The 13,759-nt window shown below is 52.0% G+C and overlaps 1 protein-coding gene across 2 annotated transcripts in view; it reads right to left on the bottom strand.

Moving 5' to 3' along the window:
• HDLBP (high density lipoprotein binding protein) overlaps nt 1–13,759 on the bottom strand; it is a 40,592-nt gene that overhangs the window by 22,303 nt on the left and 4,530 nt on the right. The window contains exon 1 of one of the 2 annotated variants that reach the window (XM_026109324.2): nt 4,034–4,167. The exons of the other annotated variant lie outside the window; for it this stretch is intronic. The gene's annotated coding sequence lies outside the window, so the exon portion shown is untranslated. Of the gene's footprint in view, nt 1–4,033; nt 4,168–13,759 lie in introns of those variants that run through there. 2 annotated transcript variants of the gene reach the window in all.

The following is a 13,759-nucleotide window of genomic DNA, read 5'->3' on the forward strand; positions in this document are numbered from 1 at the left end:
TTGCATCCTATCCAAAAAACTCTCATATTGAATCACATCTCACTCTACTTCACCTGTTAGGTTTTATTAAAGTTACAGGCAACACCACCATCTACTTAAACCTCACAACAGGAAGCCTGAGGTGGCTACTCCTGCCTCACCCTGGCTACGAGAGCAGCCATCCAGCATCAGACGAAAATACAGTCAATCAGTACCAGATGTGCGAGATGGATGTGAAATTTCAGGGTTGCAAGCAACACCATCAGCATCCAGTCAGAGGAGACTAACAACCTGAAAATCTGCCAACAGCACTGCCATCAGTCAGAAGTTAGGAATGTAGCTTAGTGGAGCTTGGGTGAATCAATGCAGACTTCCTCACAAACTAAGGCAAACACGCAGGGCTATCCACACACAGCTGCTGGCCAGTCTACCTCTCCATTTTTTATTACAATAAGATCATACACCAGGCACTGAACTCTGTCTCCGGGCCTAAGTTCACAAGTCAGAAGAAAAAAAAAACCACACTGGTTTACACGGACTGTTTCAAAGACATCCACGAGATGGGACCAGGAAAAAAACAGCCTGTTGTTAAGAGCTTTATATCCATTGAATCTGGGTCTGCAGCTCCACGGAAAGATTGTTTAGGAATATAAGTCAAGAATTTAAAAGCCGCTAGAGTACCCGCTTTGCCAGATGTAAAACAGCTCCTTCTCCCCCCAGACTGCTTATATATGCTGCCGTAGGGCTGGCAGTCTCCTAAAATACAATGCCTCTATCTGCTCATGGGACAAAAGGTCCGTCTCCTACACCAGCCCTACGGTGCTGCTCAGAGCGTCTTCTGAACAAGTCCTCTACAACCACAGTTGAGCTTGGATGCTTTTCAGTAAGCCGATAGTTACCATTTCTGGCCTTGCCAAAGCGTCCGAAAAGCCTCCCCAAACGCATGTGGTCGCTAATGCAGAGAGGTCACGCCACGTTTGCATCGTGACACAGCAAGGGAAGGTGACGTGCAGGAGGAGAGGAGAGAGAAGAACGCGGACAGCGGTAACCCAGCTGAGCTGCACGGGCCGGCTCTGCACCTCAGCGAAGGCCACGTGGACTGTTTCCATCTATTTCAACACGCCTTGTACCAGGCACAAGGAAACATCACCTGCGCTACCAAAGCAACGGAGCTAATGTTACAATTAACCCTCTGAAGATCTTCTACTCTGAGGGGACAGCTACCAGCACAGCAACTCCGTCTAAAGCAGAGCTTTTGCAGTACGCAGAGGTCCTGCGAGGCACGTGCCGGTATACACGAAAGGGTGGCTAATAATCTAACCTTGGAGAAATCTTGAGCTCTCCTTGCTGCCGAGAGGCCCGTGGTTACACCGCGGATTACACCACCACAGAGATCGAGCCGCCACAGAAGCGAAAGAAGCACGTTAGCTGCCCCCATCCCAGACTCAGCTATCAGCTCTGCCCCAGCCCCTCGTGTTATCACCGAGGATGCTGCCACCTCACAGCGAGCTGCAAACAGGAACGAGGGCAGGAGGGAGAAGCGTCCCAGACACCGGCGGCAGCTGCCAAGGTCTGGCCAGAGCCTTGTTAAGGGCATAGATGTGCTCCTAGCTCTCATTTTTCAGGAAAGCACCGCCTGGCTCAATCTGCACGCGCTCTCCTCCTCGGCGGCAAAGGACGAGAAGGCAGCGCGCGGCAGCCCAATATAGCGTCTGCCGGAGAGCCGTAACCCCAGAGAACAGCTGCTGGTTTCGCCGTGTCCACACCAGCTGCGGAGATCTGCCTCGCCGTCTACACCAGCGAGGAGCTAGACGTTCAGAGAAAACCGTAAGGGCCGGGTTTATCCGCGGGAACTTCTGCTTCATCGCCCATACGGCAAGCAAAAAACAAACGCTGTTAATCTCCAGTAACCCCAAACATATGGCATGCTGCAGGCCTCGGGGGTTCCCGTCTGGCCAAAACCTGAAGCGGCCATCAGAACGGTATTTCAGAAATAACACGGGAAGCAGCAGCTTTGGCGCCGCGTCCAGAGCCCACATCTCCTCTTCCCGCTCCTGCTTCTGAGACGAAGGTCACGGCCACGCGGCGTCAGCACGGGGCTCGCTGGGCCGGGAGGCTTTGAGCTGCGAGCAGCCCGCAGCGCTCCGCAAGGCGCTTCCGAAGTTTTACCGCGCACTTCTAAAAATAAAGGGCCCGAAACCGCCCCCGAGAGAACCTCCAGCAAGGGCCGGACCTAACCGCAAGGGAAACGGTCGCGTGAAAAGCAGCGAGCGCGACGCCGCCGGCTGCCGTCAGCTGCCCCCCTCCTCCTCCACGGCCCTGCCCCGGGCGGGCTCCCCACCGGAACCCCCCAGAAGGCAGGTTTTCCCCCCGAAACCAGTTTATTCAGGTTTATTGATCAGAGAAGATGGGAGCACCGGGGGGGGGGGGGTCCGTCAGGCCCCAGGGGCAGCCGCGCGGCGAGCGCCACCTCAGCACTGCCGGCGGCGGGGCGGGGCCGCGCGGGGGGCGGGGCCTCGCCGGGGGGCGGGGCCTCGCCTTAAAGGGCCCGGCCCCTCCGCGCCGCGCCGGCTGTCAGCCCGCGCCCCGCCGCCACGTCCCAGCCGGCCGCCGCGGCGGGGGACGCGGAAGGCGCCGCACCTGCCCCCCCCCTCCGCCCCCCCGGCCGTGGAGGCAGCGCGGCCGGGGAGCCGCGTTAAGAGCAGGGCGAGACGCGGAGGGCAGGGAGGCGACCGAGCGCAGCGGCACGTGTGGAAATTTAATCAGCTCGCCGTGGCCGCGCAGAGCCGGGAGCGCTCAGGGCGCCCGGGGCCGCCCGCGGGGATCAAATTAGACCCGGGTTTGCAACGCGATACAGCCCCGGGGGGGCCCCGCGCAGCGCAGCGCAGCTCTCCCCAGCAAGAGCGGCCGCCAGAAAGGTGCTTCGGCCTCGGCCTCCAGCTGCAGACGGAGATGGAGGCCGCGGAGGCCTGACCCGGCGGCCGTCAGCGGGGCCGCGAGCGCCCGGGAGCGGAAACGCACGTAGGGATCGGCAGCCGAGGCTCCTCTGCGAGCCCAGCACGGGCCCTCCGACAGTGTCACTGTCCGGAGAAGCGGGCCGGGAGTGCTGATGCCTGTTGTCGACGGCGGCCTCGCCACGCGCTCCTGAGAAAAGCCACCCATCCGAGGCCCCGCGCGCCTCTTCTCCCCAGACGAGCCAAAGAGGTTGATCTGACCAATCCCCGCCGCGTAATAAAAGGTTATTCACCTTGGGCGTTTTGCAAGGCCGATCTGGCGCTGGACGAGTGCCCGGGATAGACCGTTTTGGTTCAGGCCTCCGGCCGGCTCAGGACTACGTGGAGCCTCCCCATGATGCCCCGGCACCGCTCGGGTCCTCGCCGCTGCTCTGGGCCTCTCCCCAGAGGAGAGCGGCAGTCCTCTCCGCCACGCACCCATCCAGACCTCCCCCCTGCTCCCCAAAACCCCCCACGGGGCAGACCCGGAGGATCAGCCCCACCGTTAGCTCGGCAGCGTTTCCAGCCGGCGGCAGGTTTCCGAAGGACTGGAGCCGCCTGGATGGATGTGGCTGCGCGAGGGTCGCCGCGAGCCGGCGTGGTCACGTTGGCCCCGGCCTGTGTCGCACCTCGGGTGGCAGGTCCGGTCGTGCCCTCCGAGCCCACTTCGCACCCCTAACCTCGAAGGGCCCCGCGGCGGCGGCGCTGCTCCCCAGCCCCGGCGCGCCGCCAGCGCCTCCCGAGCCGCCTCCCCCGCGCGCCGGGGCCGCGGCGGCGACTCACCCGGCGGCGTCTCGGCGAGCGGCCCCGCGAGAGGAGGCCGCGGTGCCGCCGGACTCGGCGCGGCCCAGCCCGCGGGAAGTTGGCCCGCGGCTTCCCGGCGGCGCTGACACGTCGGTGCCCGGCGGGAGGAAGCGAGGCCGCGCCGGGCAGCTCCCCCCCCCCCGCCGCCGCCGCCGCCGCCGCCGCCAGCCTCCACGTCGGCGCCGCGGCGCGCTCCGCCCGCGCCCCCCCGGCAGCGCGGCCGCCCGCTCTCCCCCCCAGCCCGGCCCGTAACTCACTTCGGCCGGTGCCCTGCTCGCCCGCCCTGCTGGAGAAGCCCCGGAGCGCTCCTGGGAGAGCGGCGCGGCGCCCTCCCCGCGCCTATATAGGCCGGGCCGCTGCCAATCCCCGGGCCGCACGTCAGCGGGACATGCCCCTTCGCGGCCCGGCCGAGCCCCGGCGGCGGCAGGGCAGCGGCGGCGGCCCCCCGGCCTCCCATCCCCGCGGGGGGGGGATCGGTGGCCGGCGCAGGGGGCTTTCACCCCCCCGCGAGGCGCCCAAACCTCGGCTCTTCTCCAGCCGCTGCTACAGCGAGGCCAGAGCCCGGCCTGAAATTGAGGACGGGTCTAAGCCAGGCCCAGGGGGCCCTATCCGGACCTGCGAAGGCACCCGGGGGTGTCGGACGGCACAAGAAGCAAACGCCTCTAGCCCTGCTCTCGGCACAGCGACGAACCGCAGCGGCTTAACGCGCCCCAAGTGTTTCTGGGCCCCCCAGCTGCGACCCGGGAGAAACCGAAGCCCGGAGCAGCGGCGGCACCAAGCCCGCGACATCCCAATGACCTGCCCGAAATGGGGAGGCCCGGCTTTCCAGCGACCCTCGGCGCCGTGCCGGGCGCCGGCTCAACCCGCTGGCCAGGGCGGCAGATTACCGACACGGTTTTGCTCAGGCTCGTTTCAGGTTCAGTGAGCTGAACCGGCTCACAGGGGCTCCCACTAGTCTTAAAAGCACAGCTGACAGGTGGCGAGCGACGAAAAAACCTGCGGTTCCTGCCAACCCCGGGGGAAAACCGGGGCTTGAGCCCGAGGAGGCCGCTGCCGGCGGCAAGGAAGGAGCTACCTGATGCTGCGCTGGGGATGGGCGAAAGGGCAGGCTAAGGGGAGGATTAAAAAATCCCATGCAGAAAATACCCCTCTTTATCCTGACCTATAAACTAGGAAGGGGGAAGAGCAAAAGGAGGGAAAACACAAACCAGCAAGCACAACACCAGCACAACACCCTCTTTTCCTGGGGAGAGGCTGTTTATTAGTGTTTGTGCAACATAGATGTTTTTAATCATTAGGCCGGCACCCTCAGGGAACAGAGAGGAAAAAAAAAATCACATCAGTGCAAAAGAAAGTACACGGGATTTGAACCGATTCTTGCATTAATATAGTCTCTGCTCATTTTCCTACATAAAATTAATGTTCCTCATCATTCATAACTTGCATTTAGACACTGGCAAACTAAATGCAACAACCTGCTTTGTAGAGCTCTGACCACAGAAGTTTGAGGTCTTTGGAGTGACTGCTTTTGATTACACACAGTAATTTTTAGAGATATTCAGGTGATGTATTTATGGAAACACGGATGGTATTTAGCCTTAGGTAAAATTATGATTACTTATTATTATTGAACGAGAGTAGATTTCTCTGGTTTTCCTCTTTTAAGCCTGCGGCTGGGAGGACATCGTTAAAGTACTCGAACTCTTTGCCACAAAAACAGCTTATCGCTGTGGATAAAAAATGTACCTGTGGGTGAAATGGGGAAGTATTTTAAATGGAGGAGAGCAGCAGTCAAGAGCTGACACCCTGCCCAGGCACCAACACGATCCATCTTCTCTCTCCCTTCCAATCGCACAAGTTTGTTGGTCTCTACAACGATGCTGCAGTAACCATCATCCTAAAAGCAGGCAATCACTGCTGCTATGGCATATATACTCTTAAGGCCTGCCTGAGGCTCCTCTGATGGAAAAATTAAAGAAACATCTAGGCTGTGGATGCCAGTGGCACCTGATGAGATAGAGATGAGCACGCTGGTGCCTGTTGAGCCAGAGATCCTTCTTGGCAAGTGCAAAAGCCGAGCTGTGGGGTCCCCAGGCAAACTGCAGCACCCTTAGACTTTGGACCCCTCTGCATCCAGGCAGCAGCTGCAAGGGGGACAAGGGGGTTGTAATTTGGGACTTGGACCTTAGCGCTGTCTAAACCTCATCCTAGGTGCCTGCTGCTTTTCTGGTGCTTTCCCTCTCTCCTGTTTATTCCCGTGGCGCAAGGCAAGCGGCCTCCTTTCAAAGCTCTAACCTCGCTGCACCCAATTAACTCCTGCGCGGGGAGGAACCGCCACTCGCCGTGCCGGGCGCCTGGGGAGCCTCGGAAAGCCCAGCCCGGAGCATCGGCCTGAAACACCACCGTCTTTCTCCCCACACTCCACCTCATTACCCGGCTCAGCAGGGGCCCTCTGCGGTTGTGCCTCTGGGACAACCCGATGCCCCACTCCGGGGTGAAGCGTTGCTACAGCCACCGCGCGCGGGTGTTGCTAGGACATCACAGGCTATTTCTGGCTGTGTCCCACTCTATCCCTCCTCTCCAACGAGGCAATGGGGATGTGGGCAGAGAGGGGTCTGGAAAGGCTGCTTAGTACCTGGTCCAGCAACTCGCTCACGATGAGAGCAATCGCACATCCAAAATAATAGAACAGAACGGATGCTTGTCACAGAGATGTGTAAAACACATCCAGGCACAAGGGTGTTTGGTAGCTGAGGAAAAGGGAGGCAGAAGAGAGCACCCAACCCCTCAACAAACACTCACGTGGCCTTCTTCTAGCACCCCGTATTTTGGCTATGCCAGGGCAGACCCTGGTTGCACCACTTGGAAAAGGAAACCTCTTGGAAAGAGCACCAGCGCACCAAAATGTGATAGGAAAGGCGAAGGCTCGGACAACGCGCAGTTCCCGCAGCTTATTGAACCGGCAGCTCACGTTGCTGGGTTGAAGGAGGACACAGAAATGGGACCGGCAATAATATAAAACTCAAATGGAGATAAACCTAGCACTGAACAGATTTTGGGGTGTTTTTTTTTCTTTTTTTCTTTTTTTTTTTAGAACACACGATGGCCAGCCTGAAAGCACAGGTTGAGGGATCAAGAAGCTTTCCATAATCACACCACCCTAGGACTCCAGGAGAGGGAAGAGGAAACTTTCAGCTCCTTAAACCACTGCAGCAAAGCTCACGAAGTTTGGCCTATACTGGCACATTCACCCTCAGCTGAGCTGGGATTCTGCACAGGGTTTCTTCTAGCCTGTTCTTACTTTCTGTTGTTATAAGAGATCCCTATTTTTCCTGCCAGAAATGGCAAGCCTTATTTGGAAAGCAACCCAAGTATGCTTTAGTGTGCGCTGTGACTTTACTTCCTGTTATATATAACTCCAGATTTCTAAACCAGAATAAGCACCCTTTTTGTACTCTAGGTGCTTATTCCACAGCCTAAAGTCACGGAACACCACAAACTGCCCCTGGAAATATCTATCGCAGCACATCCCTCACCAACAGCATGAGAGAAAGAGGTGGGGGGGAAAGAGCTTTGGACCAGATACAAAAAAGTGGAAGAGGATTCAGGGTGAAGGGTACTGGCAAGCCAGAGAGTACCTGAGTTCTCGGCCAAGGAAAGCAAGATCTGCCTCTTGGCTCTGAAGCTATCACTAGGGCTTGCCATGGGATCTTCCAATAGAATATTTTTTATTTCTCCAGGAAAGCCTTTATTAAATTGGAGTTAAGGATCAGATTATATAGATCATTCTGTTAAGAGAAGGAAAAGAAATGATCATAAAAATGACCAAAAGTGGGTACACATCCCATATGTCTCAGTGACTTTCAGATCAGATTTGCTTCGTTTCCTAGGAGGAAGGAAACTTCCAGAGACGTGTAAGTCAGGGACCTCTTCCCCATTCATATATCATTACTAGTAAGAAAAGATTCTGTAGGCCCAGTTCTGCCCCCAGTTATGCGTACGCAACCCCACAATCTTCACGCATCCACTGTAAGTACCTGGAGAGTGGAGAACTGCTGGTACAAAGAGAAAAGTCTAGCAGAGCCCAGACACTAATGCCAACTCCAAATATTTAGTTACGTTGTGAACAAGGGGAGAGGTGCAGAAGGAAGATGTGCAACTGCACATGTTTGTCTCATGTAACCCAGGCGGTATAAGTAAGGGGTCCCAGGGGAGCGAGACACCATTCGCCTTGCTCTCCCGGTAGACCTCGGCTGTTGATGGAGGGCGAGCCTCCTGCACGAGCAGGGGAGCTGACTGGAGGCTGAAGAAAGGTAACTAACCTCAGCAGGCCTCTCAGGTTGAAGCGGTTGTTTAAGACTGATGTATTTCCTGGGCACTCTGACAATACAATTATGCAACTATCAGCTAGCAAACAGTGCATACACTGCCCTTCACAGACTATCAAAGTGCTGTATAAAGTGGGGTGATCAAAACAGATGGGAAGAACAGGAGCAACTTATTGGTTTGGACAGAGTTCTAACGTGAACAAGTAGCATCAAGCCTCATGACGGCAGAGGGGAAAAGCAGCTAGTTAAGGGGTAAACATGCATGTTTTACACCAGGATACTGTGAAGAAATGAGGTTTAGTGGTTAATGCAGACAAACAAGTCAAGAGACGTAAGCTCCTCTCTTAGTTTTGCTGGTGATTTGCTGTCCTGACCACGGAACTTCTCCTGATTTCTCTGTTTCCCTAGCTGTACACACGCAATGGTCTTGATCGACTTTGCGAACTTCTTTTTTCATTTCAGGTTGTTCAGAATGCCGTGATCCTTGGAGGCCAGGTGCTATGGCAAAACAAATACCATTTCAGAGATGACGAAGAAAGTCAACGGACAGTTAAATAAAATCAATCTAAAAGCAAAACAAAGCAAAAGCAGTCCTGCCACTTACATTGAGAGAGAAACTTGATTATGATTTTACCTGAACTTGGCTTTTAGGAGGAGCTAGCATTTCAAACAACCAAGAAAAAAAGTGATGAGATGTAAATAGAAATATTACATTCAGACTGAGAATGACTGAGGTGCATTTTCTGCCTATATTTCAAAGGTGGTTACCTATATTTCAAAGGCAAGTTAGAAAACTGAAAAGCTTGTCAGACTACAGAAAAGTTCAGGTCTTCTGCCTTTTGGAGCCAAAAAACACTTTAAGAGGAATACTTTTTAAACATGAAGGGCAAAGTGAAATAAAGTATCTTCCTGTGGTATGTTACATGTTTACAGTGAAGCAAAACACTGGCTTGAGTCAAGAATGGGAGAAGAGATTCAGAAAATGAGCTCCCCAATATATCATTTGGGAAACTGTAATAGCATAGAGTGACGGGGGGTGTGTGTGAAATCACAGAAATTCAGAATATCTGGCATTTACGCTTTTATAGAATCACAAGATAATTCAGGCTGGAAGGGATCTCTGGGCTCCTAATCCAATCTCCTGCTCCAAGCAGGATCAGCAATGAGCTCAGACCAGGGTGTGCAGGGCTTACTCAAAAACCTCCAAAGAGGCACAAGCTCTTTGGGCAACCTGTTCCAATGCCTGACTACTCTAACGGTGACAAAGGGTTTTTTCCAGTTGGAACTGCTTGTTTTGGCTGTTTTATGCTGATCTGACCATGCTTTTTCATTTAATTACCACGCTGTGTGCTCATCTTACACAGGTACCGTCAGAGTGGTGCTGCAGCACTGTTCTTCTCTGTTCAACCAGCACTGCAGGAAAGAAAAGAATTCTCCCACCAACAATTAGCCGAAAGCTGTATTTCAAAGGCTGTTTGGATACTTGCAGTTAAATATCACAGTTACCCAAGAAGTGAGGATTAGGAGATCTCAACGAACAAAGCATGCACTATTTCCTTTCTAGCCTTCAAAAGGAAACTTTCACTTCACCCTCCTTTGGCTACTTGGGTTGGATTCTTTTGTTTACCTTTTCAGTGTCTCTTGTTCCCTCTCCCTTGGCAATTGCAATTTAAAATGAACATGTGGCATTAAAAAAAAAAAAATGTTGCCAGAAGCTCTCATGCACCACATATCACATAGCTTGGAAATAGAAGGGACAAGCAAGCCCTGAACTTGCCCTTTTTTGCATTACCCATCATGTATTTAGGAAATTAAAAGCTTACCCTGTCCCTTAGCTTAAATCTGCCACTGTGCTCCCTGATACACTCCTACAGGTACTCTCAGGCTGATGCTTTGCAGGGCAGAATTTGAGTACCTGCTTACCACAATTTATAGAGATGACAATCACTCCTTTTCACAGAGGCTTAGTTTAGGTAAACAGATGTAGCAAATGAAAAAAAATTAAGAAAACTGGCAAAAAAATAAATGAGACAGCCCAACTAACATTATTTACAGGGGAAGGGAGTGTGACGCGGAAGGGATTTGCAATTTAAGCATGGAAACTGCAAGCAGACACAGAGTTTTTATTTTTAATCCTGTTTAGCTACTTTTATTCCAAGTCTTGCACAGAAAAGCCTAAGCAAGGTTGCTCCTGGCTCCTTGAAAGATTTTCAAGGTTACTCAGCTACTAATATTTATTGGATAACGAAGACTTAAGGGAACGCTGGAACTCCATTTTTATAAACTTTATACGTTCTCTGGTATGCTTTTCTTGGAGTTCCAGTGCCCCAAGCCACGTGACTCCACAAGACTCTCCCATTTTGCGGATTTTTTTTTTTTTTTTTAATTTCTATCTTTTGGTTACAATGAACAATTTGAAAATACGAGCCATAAAAGTTGCATCATTAGGATGAATAAAAGCCCCCAAAGAAGGAACAACATAATTAGACTTGCAGGGAGGCTAATGATTTGCTCGTAGAGGGAATAATTTAAAATCGCAGAAATCTTCAGTTTGGCAACAATTCCTCTGAAAAAGCAATAAAGTCGGTATCTGATCACAACTGCCATTTTTAAAAAAAGTGATGATAGGACCCTAGCTATTTAAGCACTGCCTTCCCTTTGTCCTATTCATAGCACATGCAACAGGGGCTCAACATATCCACAGACAAGCACTAATTCCTAATCTCTACTAGGCCAAGCAAATGGCTCTTCGTGTGTTAGGCAGAATTACATCACGGTGATCTAAACTGACAGTGAAAAAACCAGACAGTCTTCTCGTCCAAATCTGCAAGGCCATTCTAAGCCTGCAATGAAAGGAGAGCGAGAGAGGTAGGGAGAACAGAGTAAAGCCATTTCCACCGGTTGCTACAAATAATATTATTTTATGCTTAAAACCTCTTTCGATAACGGAATCATTTCCAGTTCCACCCTGCTCATCTTCAGGTTTGCTTTGGAATTAGAAGGGTGTAGGTGCCATTTTAGGTAGCAATTTTTTGCTTTGATACTTCAGGCCTTACAGTCCTCCGCCCACGCGCTGTTGTCGTCTCTCCTCGAATAACAGAGGCGCCCAGAGCAGCAAGAGCTTTCAAATATAACTGAGGGGTTAAAATTTCTTACATTTCCAAGAACTCAGGAACTTCTCTAAACACTTGCCATTTGCTCTCTTCCAGCCACAGCTCTGCCTCAATCAACAGAGCCAGCAACTCCACATTTTAATTTCATGAAACTATTTATAAGAGCAGGCATAGGACTTAGGTTTTTTTTTTAATTATTTTAACTTCCCCCCTGTTATTTAACCAGTTCTACTTTTGAGCAGTAGTCGCATATTTACATCATGCTATCCTCCAGGGATTGAAAGGGTCTCTATAAACCCACGCAACTAATTTTAAGGAGACTGTAGCAACTGCTAAGATATTCATGGTGAAGATACAAGCATATGCAACAACAGGCCAACTGTAACACTTTTTTTTCTCCCTCCTCACCCCACCTGCTCTGAGTTGTTCTCCTTGGCTTTCCTTTCTCCTGCTCCACCACAGGGTTACGTTCTGCTTTATCACTTAAACAGAGATAACAGCAAGCTTACTTTCAGCCATGCAGGGGAAACAATCAGAGCCTGGTTTCCAAAGAGCAGAGCACCGCTCGCCTCTCCACGAAGGGCAGGGGAGGTCGGAAAACCCACAGAGCCTCCAGCGCCCGCTGGGGAGAGACAAACACCCCCGGCTCCTCCGCTCCTGGCCAAGGTTGCGGCAGGGACAAGCAGGAACGAAACCAGTTCAACAGCTCCTGGCCTCTCATCCCAGTGGGACTTTCTGTGGCTTCACCTCTGTCCCTTCCAGTGTCAACTCCAATCCTTAATCTCCTCTCTCATGGCCGTATCTGTCCCATGCCCTATGTCCCTGTTCCTACCATACAGCCTGCCCTACGCTTTGCTTGTCACTCACCTTTGGCAAATATCCAGTTTATTTTGCGAAATAGCCAGTTTAATTTACGGCACCCGGAAACATGGGGATAATACCACGGGAAGAGAACCAAGTGGTCCTACAGGTGGAACCATCTGCATTGAGCAACGGACATCAAAGCATCCACTGTTCCTCTAAGAGAGGCGTCCAGGGATTTTTCAGACAGTGCACTGCAAAGTCATTGCAAAAACAGGCAACCAAAACCAGCAGGGAGGGGAAAGCTTTTTGAAAGCTAGCCCCACCTGCCTCAAATGATATTTATTAGGAGAAATGAGGCCAGTGACCTTCCTTTAAGACACAAGTCCCGATGTGGACCTTATCACCTGGTCTGTGCAGGGGTCAGAAAGCACTTCCATGGGCTTCGACAGAGACACCACCAAGAACTTATCAGCTTAACACTGCAAGGAAAAGGCACCAAGCTGAGCAGCAACAGCCAAAACACTACAGGATTCAAAGTTCTTCCCTCCCCTAAGTCAACAATTAGTTGCTTGGATTTAGGACCACAAAATATGTAGCTAAAACACAGCAGTACTGTATAGATCAAGAAAATGGCACTCATTTCCAGAAGCTTTCATTCATGGATGTTCCCTGTGCAGATACAAACATACTAGTACTAGTTATGTGTATGGATGCTCTTTGTGCTTACTGGAAGCATCCAGAGTTGTGACATATGGTTACATGCAAGCCACTTGTGGAGATGTTAGCTTGTTTTCTTTTCTTTAATGCTAAATAAATCTACCAGCTCCATCCAAATGCAGTTCCAAAATGGTTCTTTCCCAACAGCACAAAATCCTTAGAAAAGGAGACAGAATTGCTGCTGGAAAGCATCCCCAGACGTTGCACTGCTGAACGTACAAGAATCTGGTAATACTTTCATTTTGCATCACCAAATAAATCCATCTCATTTTACAATTAAATTAAGCACCACTGTTTAAGAGAGGTTGCATGAATATTACCAAGCTATTCAACAGTTTCAAAGTTTTCCTGTGAATCTTCAGTTCTTTGTTTCTTGCAAGTACTGAACCAATCCCTTCGCTTCTTCTAGCGCTGTTTTTCTACAGAAGTTAAACTTGGTGTGATTTCCTCTGAGCACCTCTTTTGCTTTTGTCTTTTCACCCAGGTCTCTCTCCATTTTTCTGCTAGCTGCTTTGCAAGCATCTCTTTTGTGGCTCCAGTTGGACATAGCTCCTTCGCTCAGCCTCGGCGGCTCACAAAAGAGTGACATGCTTCCGCCGCTGCCTCAGCAACCCAGCCAGCCCTTGCGGTACGTGGAGCTGCGACCAAGGCCAGCCCTCCGCCCCAGCGCGCCCTGCTCGACCCGCCTGCCGCTCACCTCGGCGCAGGGCTCCCCCGCGGCACCGGCTTCACGCTTTGCTCCTGCCGAGGTTTCTTCTCCAGTCCAACGGCTGCCAAAAGCGCAATTAAAGAGACTCGAGCCAATTTCGCTTTGGCAAGAGCATTGCTAGGAACATGATAAGCCCGATGACAAGTTTTGGGGGTTTTTTTCCCCCTTTTCCCTCCCCCTCTCCCCATCCAAATACCACTACACTACCAGTTTGCTTAAAGTAGCAAGAAGAAATCCAACTGGCTTTCTTACACAGATGCAAGCACATAAGTAAACTGCCCCACACACACCTATTTTGGAGGAGCTACCTGT

This window comes from Dromaius novaehollandiae, chromosome 9, assembly GCF_036370855.1.
Source record: "Dromaius novaehollandiae isolate bDroNov1 chromosome 9, bDroNov1.hap1, whole genome shotgun sequence".
Classification (NCBI taxonomy): domain Eukaryota; kingdom Metazoa; phylum Chordata; class Aves; order Casuariiformes; family Dromaiidae; genus Dromaius; species Dromaius novaehollandiae.